This window comes from Balaenoptera borealis (genome assembly GCF_965194805.1).
Source record: "Balaenoptera borealis genome assembly, chromosome: X".
Taxonomy (NCBI): domain Eukaryota; kingdom Metazoa; phylum Chordata; class Mammalia; order Artiodactyla; family Balaenopteridae; genus Balaenoptera; species Balaenoptera borealis.
Window position 1 is genome coordinate 82901086 of NC_138881.1, and position 12440 is coordinate 82913525.

The 12440-nt window shown below is 39.2% G+C and overlaps 1 protein-coding gene across 7 annotated transcripts in view; it reads left to right on the forward strand.

Annotated features, from left to right (window-relative positions):
• The window catches only part of DIAPH2 (diaphanous related formin 2), an 860940-nt gene that overhangs the window by 261899 nt on the left and 586601 nt on the right, over positions 1 to 12440 (forward strand). The gene's annotated exons all lie outside the window — the stretch shown is intronic.

Sequence of the window (12440 nt, forward strand, 5' to 3'; positions counted from 1 at the left end):
AATGCTATGTTATTAGTGTTCAGGTCTGAGAAAGGAAATACAGGTTGGTTTCAGTAACTTAAGACCTTTTAATTCTATTAAAGTAGATCGCTTTATATTTTCATAGAGCTTAGAGCTGGGAAAGAATTTGAGGTGATCATGTTCATCTACTTGGATTGTTGTGGAAATGACCTTATATTATCTGAGACTGGTAGCTAGCTACACTTTCTGGAACAATCTCTGATGGATGATGTGAAACGTCTCTTGTGAAATATACTATGCCATATGACCTTATAGTTAAGCAGTTTTATTTATACCTAATCGAAATCACTATTGCTACGATTCAAGCATGAACTCATTTGTCTTTGTCTTTAAAGGTAGGAAACAACAGCTGTTGAATACCAGTTATATGTTATTCTTCACTCCATAGCCCAGGGAAGACTCACAGTAATATTCAAAGATGAATTCCTTGTTATTTATCATGTGTTATTCTCATCTGATTGTGAAACTAATGCTCACTTATCATAGGCAATCTGGAGACTTGTGTAAGTGACAAAATAAAGCACCAATTACACTTTTCAAGCTCAGTACATTTCACCATTACTCACTGTTCAGCTCAGTACGTCTTGTGATCTCCATCTTCATCTCCATCTTCATCTCTCTCTCTCTCTCTCTCTCTCTCTTGCTCTCACTCTATCTCCAACCCTCCTCTATTCCTCTTCTATATATCTATATGCTGATTTTTCATGGAGCATTATATTATTAGAATTTTTCAATATTAACCTTCAAAATGTGACTTTGAATGTCTATATAATATTCCATTTTATAGAATGTCATAATCATCTTGACCAGTCCTTTCTTATTGTACATACAGATTGTTTTCAGGTTTTTATAATTATAAATGAATTTACTGTGAACATTCTTTATATAAATATTTGGCTTCTTCTCAGTATTTCCTTAGGATTGATTCCTCTGAGGGTGTGAACTTTGAAAGGCCAAATGCTTTTCAGAAAGCTTGTGCCAATGTACCCTGCCCCTTCAATTAATGTGAATGTTGGCCTCACTGCATATTTTTCCCTGAGCTTAATAAACTCAGTAGCTTATTTCATATTTGTTGAGAGAGTTATAAGGGACTGTTTCCAAATACTTGTATTGGCTTAAAATCTATTGTGGACCGTAGTGTCGATGGACACTTAGGTTGCTTCCATGTCCTGGCTATTGTAAATAGAGCTGCAATGAACATTGTGGTACATGACTCTTTTTGAATTATGGTTTTCTCAGGGCATATGCCCAGTAGTGGGATTACTAGGTCATATGGTAGTTCTATTTTTAGTTTTTTAAGGAACCTCCATACTGTTCTCCATAGTGGCTGGATCAATTTACATTCCCACCAACAGTGCAAGAGGGTTCCCTTTTCTCCACACCCTCTCCAGCGTTTATTGTTTGTAGATTTCTTGATGATGGCCATTCTGACTGGTGTGAGGTGATACCTCATTGTAGTTTTGATTTGCATTTCTCTAATGATTATTGATGTTGAGCATCCTTTCATGTGTTTGTTGGCAATCTGTATATCTTCTTTGGAGAAATGTCGATTTAGGTCTTCTGCCCATTTTTGGATTTCGTTGTTTGTTTTTTTGATATTGAGCTGCATGAGCTGCTTATATATTTTGGAGATTAATCCTTTGTCAGTTGCTTCATTTGCAAATATTTTCTCCCATTCTGAGGGTTGTCTTGTGGTCTTTATGGCTTCCTTTGCTGTGCAAAAGCTTTTAAGTTTGATTAGGTCCCATTTGTTTTTATTTCCATTTCTCTAGGAGGTGGGTCAAAAAGGGTCTTACTGTGATTTATGTCATAGAGTGTTCTGCCTATGTTTTCCTCTAAGAGTCTTATAGTGTCTGGCCTTACATTTAGGTCTTTAATCCATTTTGAGTTTATTTTTGTGTATGGTGTTAGGTAGTGTTCTAGTATCATTCTTTTACATGTAGCTGTCCAGTTTTCCCAGCACCACTTATTGAAGAGGCTGTCTTTTCTCCATTGTATGTTCTTGCCTCCTTTATCAACGATAAGGTGATCATATGTGCGTGGGTTTATCTCTGGGCTTTCTATCCTGTTCCATTGAGCTATATTTCTCTTTTTGTGCCAATATCATACTGCCTTGATTACTGTAGCTTTGGAGTATAGTCTGAAGTCAGGGAGCCGAATTTCTCCAGCTCCATTTTTATTTCTCAAGATTCCTTAGGCTATTCAGGGTCTTTTGTGTTTCCATAAAAATTGTGAAATTTTTTGTTCTAGGTCTGTGAAAAATGCCATTGGTAGTTTGATAGGGATTGCATTGAATCGCTGGAATGCTTTGGGTAGTATAGTCATTTTCACAATGTTGACTCTTCCAATCCAAGATCATGGTGTATCTCTCCATCTGTTTGTATTCTCTTTAATTTCTTTCATCAGTGTCTTATAGTTTTCTGCCTACAGGTCTTTTGTCTCCTTAGGTAGGTTTATTCCTAAGTATGTTATTCTTTTTGTTGCAGTGGTAAATGGGAGTGTTAGCTTAATTTTTCTCTCAGATTTTTCATCATTAGTGTATAGGAAAGCAAGAGATTTCTATGCATTAATTTTGTATCCTGCTACTGTACCAAATTCATTGATTACCTCTAGTAGTTTTCTGGTAGCATCTTTTGGATCCTCTACGTATAGTATCATGTCACTTGCAAACAGTGACAGTTTTACTTCTTCTTTTCCAATTTGGATTCCTTTTACTTCTTTTTCTTCTCTGGTTGCTGTGGCTAAAACTTCCAAAACTATGTTGAATAATAGCGGTGAGTGTGGGCAACCTTGTCTTGTTCCTGATCTTAGAGGAAATGGTTTCAGTTTTTCACCATTGAGAATGATGTTAGCTGTGAGTTTGTCATATATGGCCTTTATTATGTTGAAGTAGGTTCCCTTTATGCCTACTTTCAGGAGAGTTTTTATCATAAATGGGTGTTGAATCTTCTCAAAAGCTTTTTCTTCATCTGTTGAGATTATCATATGCTTTTTATCCAGTTTGTTAATATGGTGTATCACGTTGAATGATTTCTGTATATTGAAGAATCCTTGCATTCCTGGGATAAACCCCACTTGATCATGGTGTATGATCCTTTTAACGTGCCATTGGATTCTGTTTGCTAGTACTTTGTTGAGGATTATTGCATCTATGTTCATCAGTGATATTGGCCTGTAGTTTTCTTTCTTTGTGACATCTTTTACTGGTTTTGGTATCAGGGTGATGGTGGCCTCGTAGAATGAGTTTGGGAGTGCTCCTCCCTCTGCTATATTTTGGAAGAGTTTGAGAAGGATAGGTGTTAGCTCTTCTCTAAATGTTTAATATAATTTGCCTGTGAAGCCATCTGGTCCTGGGCTTTTGTTTTTTGGAAGATTTTTAATCAGAGTTTCAATTTCAGTGCTTGTGATTGGTCTGTTTATAATTTCTGTTTCTTCCTGGTTGAGTATTGGAAGGTTGTGCTGTTCTAAGAATTTGTCCATTTCTTCCAGGTTGTCCATTTTATTGGCATATAGTTGTTTGTAGTAATCTCTCATGATCCTTTGTATTTCTGCAGTGTCAGTTGTTACTTCTCCTTTTTCATTTCTAGTTCTGTTGATTTGAGTCTTCTCCCTTTTTTTCTTGATGAGTCTGGCTAATGGTTTTTCACTTTTGTTTATCTTCTCAAAGAACCAGCTTTTAGTTTTATTGATCTTTGCTATCGTTTCCTTCATTTCTTTTTCATTTATTTCTGATCTGATCTTTATGATTTCTTTCCTTCTGCTAACTTTAGAGTTTTTTTGTTCTTCCTTCTCTAACTGCTTTAGGTGTAAGGTTAGGTTGTTTATTTAAGATTTTTCTCTTTTCTTGAGGTAGGCTTGTATTGCTATAAACTTCCCTGTTAGAATAGCTTTTGCTGCATCCCATAGGTTTGGGGTCATCATGTTTTAATTGTCATTTGTTTCAAGGTATTTTTTGATTTCCTCTTTGATTTCTTCAGTGATCTCTTGGTTATTTAGTAGTGTATTGTTTAGCCTCCATGTGTTTGTATTTTTTACAGTTTTTTTCCTGTAATTGATATTTAGTCTCATAATATTGTAGTCAGAAAAGATAATTGATATGATTTCAATTTTCTTAAATTTACCAATGCTTGATCTGTGACCCAAGGTATGATGTATCTTGGGGAATGTTCCATGAGCACTTGAGAAGAAAGTGTATTCTGTTGTTTTTGGATGGAATGTCCTATAAATATCAGTTAAGTCCATGTTGTTTAATGTGTCATTTAAAGTTTGTGTTTCCTTATTTATTTTCATTTTGGATGATCTGTCCATAGGTGAAAGTGGAGTGTAAAGTCCCCTACTATGACTGTGTTACTTTCGATTTCCCCTTTTATGGCTGTTAGTATTTGCCTTATGTATTGAGGTGCTCCTATGTTGGGTGCATGAATATTTACAACTGTTATATCATCTTCTTGGATTGATCCCTTGATCATTATGTAGTGTCTTGCTTGTCTTTTGTAATAGTCTTTATTTTAAAGTCTATTTTGTCTGATATGAGAATGGCTACTCCAGCTTTGTTTTGATTTCCATTTGCATGGAATATCTTTTTCCATCCCCTCACTTTCAGTCTGTATGTGTCTCTAGGTCTGAAGTGGGTCTCTTGTAGACAGCATACATACGGGTCTTATTTTTGTATCCATTCAGACAGTCTGTGTCTTTTGGTTGGAGCATTTAATCCATTAACATTTAAGGTAATTATTGATATGTATGTTACTATTACCATTTTCTTAATTGTTTTGCGTTTGTTATCGTAGTTCTTTTCCTTCTCTTGTGTTTCCTGCTGAGAGAAGTTCCTTTAGCATTTGTTGTAAAGTTGGTTTCGTGGTGTTGAATTCTCTTAACTTTGGCTTGTCTGTAAAGCTTTTACTTTCTCCATTAAATCTGAATGAGATCCTTGCTGAGTAGAGTAATCTTTCTTGTAGGTTTTTCCCTTTCATCACTTTGAATATGTCCTGCCACTCCCTTCTGGCTTGCAGAGTTTCTGCTGAAAGGTCAGCTCTTAACCTTATGGGGATTCCCTTGTATGTTATTTGTTGCTTTTCCCTTGCTGTTTTTAACATTTTTTCTTTGTATTTAATTTTTGATAGTTTGATCAATATGTGTCTTGGCATGTTTCTCTTTGGATTTGTCCTGTATGGGACTCTCTGTGCTTCCTGGGCTTGATTGACTATTTCCTTTCCCATATTAGGGAAGTTTTCAACTATAATCTCTTCAAATATCTTCTCAGTCCCTTTCTTTTTCTCTTCTTCTTCTGGGACCCCTGTAATTTGAATGTTGGTGTGCTTAATGTTGTCCCAGAAGTCTCTGAGACTGTCCTCAATTCTTGTCATTCTTTTTTCTTTATTCTGCTTTGCAGTAGTTATTTCCACTGTTTTATCATCCAGGTCATTTATCCGTTCTTCTGCCTCAGGTATTCTGCTATTGATTCCTTCTAGAGAATTTTTAGTTTTATTTATTGTGTTCATCATTGTTTGTTTGGTCTTTAGTTCTTCTGTGTCCTTGTTAAACGTTTCTTTTATTTTCTCCATTCTGTTTCCAAGATTTTGTATCATCTTTACTATCCTTGCTATGAATTCTTTTTCAGGTAGACTGCCTATGTCCCCTTCATTTGTTTGGTCTGGTGGGTTTTTACCTTGCTCCTTCATCTGCTGCGTATGTCTTTGTCTTCTCATTTTGGTTAACTTACTGTGTTTGGGGTCTCCTTTTCGCAGGCTGCAGGTTTGTAGTTCCCGTTGTTCTTGGTGCCTGACCCCAGTGAGTGAGGTTGGTTCAGTGGTTTGTGTAGGTTTTCTGGTGGAGGGGATGGTTGCCTGTGTTTTGGTGGTTGGGGCTGGATTTTGTCTTTCTGGGGGCAGGGCCTCATCTCGTGGTGTGTTTTGGGGTGTCTATGAACTTATTATGATTTTAGGGAGTCTCTCTGCTAATGGTTGGGGTTGTGTTCCTGTCTTGCTGGTTATTTGGCATGGGGCTTCAGCACTGGAGCTTGCTGGCCATTGGGTGGAGCTGGGTCTTAGCACTGAGATGGAGATATTTGGGAGAGCTCTCGCCAGTTGATACTACATTGGGCCGGGAGGTCTCTGATGGTCCAGTGTCCTGAACTCTGCTCTCCTACCTCAGAGTCTCCGGCCTGACCCCAGGCCGGAGCACCAAGACCCTGTCAGCAACATGGCTCAGAAGAAAACGAAGAAAAAAAGAAAGAAAAAATAATAATAATACTAAAAAAAAAAGAAGACAGCAGCCAAACCAATAAAGAAATCCGCCAATGATGAAAAGTGCTAACAGCTAAACTAAGATAAACATAAAAATCAGAAACAAATCGGTCACAACAGCAAACCCCAAGCTCCTATTGCTCGCAAAGTCCACCGCCTCAATTTTGGGAAGGTTTGTTGTCTATTCAGGTATTCCACAGATGCAGGGTATATCAAGTTGTTGGTGGGGATTTAATCCACTGCTCCTGAGGCTGCACTGAGAAATTTCCCTTTCTCTTCTTTATTCTCAGAGTTCCTCGAGTTCAGCTTTGGTTTTGGCCCTACTTGTGTGTGTAGGTCGCCCTCAGGCATCTGTTTCCGCCCAGACAGGACAGGGCTAAAGCATCGGGTGATTAGGGGGCTCTTGCTCATTCAGGCCTGGGGGGAGGGATGGGTATGGTAGTTATAATTGGAATGTGGGGTGAGCCTGTGGCGGCAGGAGCCTGAGGCACACCTTGTGTTCTCCTGGTGAACTTGTCCTGGATCACGGGACCCTGGCAGTGGTGTGCTGCACAGGCTCCTGGGGGGCTATGGATAATGACCTGTGCTTGCACACAGGATTCTTGGTGGCTGCAGCAGCAGTGTTAGTGTTTCATGCCCATCTCTGGTGTCTGATCTGATAGCTGTGGCTCACGCCTGTCTCTGGAGCTTGTTTAGGCGGTGCTCTGCCTTCTGTGGGCAGACAGGGAAGGAATCCCCTCTCCTTGTGAAACAGTGGTCTCTTGTCTCTTAGGGAGGTCCAGACTTTTATCTGGACTCCCTCCTAGCTCGCTGTGGTGCACTAGCCCCCTTCAAGCTGTGTTCACGAAGCCAACCCGAGTCCTCTCCCGGGGATCTGACCTCTGAAGCCAGAGCCTCAGCTCCCAGCCCCCACCTGCCCCGGCGGGTGATCAGACAAGCCTCTCAGGCTGGTGAGTGTTGGTTGGCACTGATCCTCTGTGCAGGAATCTCTGCACTTTGCCCTCTGCACCCCTGTTGCTGCACTCTCCTCTGTGACTCTGAAACTTCCCCCCACAACCCCCCATCTCTGCCAGTGAAGGGGCTTCGTAGTGGGTGGGAACTTTTTCTCATTCACAGCTTCCTCCCAGAGGTGCATGTTCTGTCCCTATTGTCTGTGTTTTTTTCTTTTTTCTTTTGCCCTATCCAGTTGCATGGGGATTTTCTTGCTTTTTGGGAAGTCTGAGGTCTTCTGCCAACGTTCAGTAGGTGTTCTGTAGGCATTGTTCCACATGTAGATGTACTTTTGATGTATTTGTCGGGAGGAAGGTGATCTCCACATCTTACTCCTCAGCCATCTTCAAGGTCCCTCTCCCAATGAAATTTTAATCAAAATGATTTACCTACCAGTGCCAGTACTGCACAGATATGGCCCCCCTTTGATCTCATCATTTCCCAATTTCTTCCTTAGTAACCTTATTCCAGCCACATAGTTCTTTACAGCAAAGAAAAATCTTTATTGCGGTATACGTGATATAAGAAAAGTGACCTACATTTAAAGTATAAAATTTGATAAATTTTGATATTTGTGTCTACCTTTAAAACCATCATCACAGTCAAGATAATAAGCATCTCAAGATGGCAGAGTAGAAGGACGTGCTCTCACTCCCTCTTGCGAGAGCACCGGAATCACAACTAACTGCTGAACAATCATCGACAGCAAGACACTGGAACTCACCAAAAAGATACCCCACATCCAAAGACAAAGGAGAAGCCACAATGAGACAGTAGGAGGGGCGCAACCACATTAAAATCAAATCCTATAACTACTTGGTGGGTGACTCACAAACTGGAGAACACTTATATCGCAGAAGTCCACCCACTGGAGTGAAGGTTCTGAGGCCCACGTTAGGCTTCCCAACCTGGGGGTCCAGCAACAGGAGGAAGAATTCCTAGAGAATCAGACTTTGAAGGCTAGCAGGATTTGATTGCAGGACTTCAACAGGATTGGGGGAAAGAGAGACTCCACTCTTGGAGGGCACACACAAAGTAGTGTGCGCATTGGGAGCCAGGGGAAGGAGCAGTGACCCCATAGGAAACTAAACCAGACCTACCTGCTAGTGTTGGAGGCTCTCCTGCAGAGGCGGGGGGTGGCTGTGTCTCACCATGAGGACAAGGACACTGGCAGCAGAAGTTCTAGGAAGTACTCCTTGGCGTGAGCCCTCCCAGAGTCTGCCGTTAGCCCCACCAAAGAGCCCAGGTGTGCTCCAGTGTTGGGCCGCCTCAGGCCAAACAACCAACAGGGAGGAAACCCAGCCCCACCCATCAGCAGACAAGCAGATTACAGTTTTACTGAGCTCTGCCCACCAGAGCAACAGTCAGCTCTACCCACCACCAGTCCCTACCATCAGGGAACTTGCACCAGCCCCTTAGATAGCCTCATCCACCAGAGGGCAGAAAGCAGAAGCAAGAAAATCTACAATCCTGCAGCCTGTGGAAAAAGAAGCACATTCACAGAAAGATAGACAAGATGAAAAGGCAGAGGGCTATGTACCAAATGAAGGAACAAGATAAAACCCCAGAAAACAACTAGATGAAGTTGAGATAGGCAACCTTCCAGAAATATAATTCAGAATAATGACAGTGAAGATGATTCAGGACCTCAGAAAAAAAATGGAGGCAAAGATGGAGAAGATGCAAGAAATGTGTAACAAAGACCTAGAAGAATTAAAGAACAAACACCTAGAAGAATTAAAGAACAAACAAACAGAGATGAACAATACAATAACTGAAGTGAAAACTACACTAGAAGGAATCAGTAGCAGAATAACTGAGGCAGAAGAACAGATAAGTGACCTGGAAGACAGAATGGTGGAATTCACTGCTGCGGAACAGACTAAAGAAAAAAGAATGAAAAGAAATGAAGACAGCCTAAGAGACCTCTGGGACAACATTAAACGCAACAACATTCACATTATAGGGGTCCCAGAAGGAGAAGAGAGAGAGAAAGGGCCAGAGAAAATATTTGAAGAGATTATAGTCGAAAACTTCCCTAACACGGGAAAGGAAATAGCCACCCAAGTCCAGGAAGCGCAGAGAGTCCCATACAGGATAAACCCAAGGAGAAACACGCCGAGACACATAGTAATCAAATTGACAAAAATAAAAGACAGGGAAAAATTATTGAAAGCAAAAAGGGAAAAACGACAAATAACATACAAGGGAACTCCCATAAGGTTAACAGCTGATTTCTCAGCAGAAACTCTTCAAGCCAGAAGGGAATGGCATGACATATTTAAAGTGATGAAAGGGAAGACCTACAACCAAGATTACTCTAACCGGCAAGGATCTCATTCAGATTCGACGGAGAAATCAAAAGCTTTACGGACAAGCAAAAGCTAAGAGAATTCAGCACCACCAAACCAGCTCTACAACAAATGCTAAAGGAACTTCTCTAAGTGGTAAACACAAGAGAAGAAAAGGACCTACAAAAACAAGCCTGAAACAATTAAGAAAATGGTAATAGGAACATACATATCAATAATTACCTTAAATGTTAATGGATTAAATGCTCCAACCAAATGACCCAGGCTCACTGAATGGATACAAAAACAAGACCCATACGTATGCTGTCTATAGGAGACCCACTTCCGACCTAGGGACACATACAGACTGAAGTTGAGGGGATGGAAAAAGATATTCCATGCAAATGGAAATCAAAAGAATGCTGGAGTAGCAATATTCATATCAGATAAAATAGACTTTAAAATAAAGAATGTTACAAGAAACAAGGAAGGACACTACATAATGGTCAAGGGATCAATCCAAGAAGAAGATATAACAATTATAAATATATATGCACCCAACATAGGAGCACCTCAATGCATAAGGCAACTGCTAACAGCTATAAAAGAGGAAATCAACAGTAACACAACAATAGTGGGGGACTTTAACACCTCACTTACACCAATGGACAGATCATCCAAACAGAAAATTAATAAGGAAACACAAGTTTTAAATGACACAGTAGACCAGGTAGATTTAATTGATATTTATAAGAAATTCCAACCAAAAACAGCAGATTACAATTTCTTCTCAAGTGCGCACAGAACATTTTCCAGGATAGATCACATCTTGGGTCACAAATCAAGCCTCAGTAAATTTAAGAAAATTGAAATCATATCAAGCATCTTTTCTGACTACAATGCTATGAGATTAGAAATCAGTTACAGGGAAAAAAACGTAAAAAACACAAACACATGGAGGTTAAACAATACGTTACTAAATAACGAAGAGATCACTGAAGAAATCAAAGAGGAAATCAAAAAATACCTAGAGACAAATAACAACCAAAACACGATGGTCCGAAACCTATGGGATGCAGCAAAAGCAGTTCTACGAGGCCAGTTTATAGCAATACAAGCCTACCTCAAGAAACAAGTAAATTCTCAAGTAAACAATCTAACCTTACACCTAAAGGAACTAGAGAAAGAAGAACAAAGAAAACCCAAATTTGGTAGAAGGAAAGAAATCATAAAGATCAGAGCAGAAATAAATGAAACAGAGACAAAGAAAACAGTAGCAAAGATCAATAAAACTAAAGGCTGGTTCTTTGAGAAGATAAACAAAATTGATAAACTATTAGCCAGACTCGTCAAGAAAAAGAGGGAGAGGACTCAAATCAAGAAAATTAGAAATGAAAAAGGGGACGTTACAACAGGCACCTCAGAAATACAAAGCGTCCTAAGAGACTACTACAAGCAACTCTATTCCTATAAAATGGACAACCTGGAAGAAATGGACAAATTCTTAGCAAGGTATAACTTTCCAAGACTGAAGCAGGAAGAAATAGAAAATATGAACAGACCAATCACAAGTAATGAAATTGAAACTGTGATTAAAAATCTTCCAACAAACAAAAGTCCAGGACCAGATGGCTTCACAGGTGAATTCTATCAAACATTTAGAGAAGAGCTAACACCCATCCTTCTCAAACTCCTCCAGAAATATGCAGAGGAAGGAACACTTCCAAACTCATTCTATGAGGCCAGCATCACCCTGATACCAAAACCAGACAAAAATACTACAAAAAAAGAAAATTACAGACCAATATCACTGATGAATATAGATGCAAAAATCCTCAACGAAATACTAGCATACAGAATCCAACACCACACTAAAAGGATCATACAGCATGATCAAGTGGGATTTATCCCAGGGATGCAAGGATTCTTCAATACATGCAAATCAATCAATGTGATACACCATATTAACAAATTGAAGAATAAAAAGTATATGATCATCTCAATAGATGCAGAAAAAGCTTTTGACAAAATTCAACACCCATTTTTGATAAAAACTCTCCAGAAAGTGGGCATAGAGGGAACCTACCTCAACATAATAAAAGCCATATATGAGAAACCCACAGCTAACATCATTCTCAGTGGTGAAAAACTGAAAGCATTTCCTGTAAGATCAGGAACAAGACAAGGATGTCCACTCTTGCCACTATTATTCGAGATAGTTTTGGAAGTCTTAGCTATGGTAATCAGAGAAAAAAAGAAGTAAAAGGAAAACAAACTGGAAAAGAAGAAGCAAAACAGTCAGTGTTTGCAGATGATCTGATACTGTACATAGAGAATCCTAAAGATGCCACCAGAAAACTACTAGAGCTAATCAATGAATTTGGTAAAGTAGCGGAATACAAAATTAATGCACAGAAATCTCTTGCATTCCTATACACTAATGATGAAAAATCTGAAAGAATTTAAGGATACATTCCAATTTACCATTGCAACAAAAAGAATAAAATACCTAGGAATAAACCTACTTAGGGAGACAAAAGACCTGTATGCAGAAAACTATAAGGCACTGATGAAAGAAATTAAAGATGATAGCAGCAGATGGAGAGATATACCATGTTCTTGGATTGGAAGAATGAATATTGTGAAAATGACTATACTACCCAAAGCAATCTACAGATTGAATGCAATCCCTATCAAATTACCAATGGCGTTTTTTACAGAACTAGAAGAAAAAAATCTTAAAATTTGTATGGAGACACAGAAGACCCCGAATAGCCAAAGCAGTGTTGAGGGAAAAAAATGGAGCTGGAGGAATCAGACTCCCTAACTTCAGACTATACTACAAAGCTACAGTAATCAAGAGATTATGGTACTGGCACAAAAAGAGAAATAT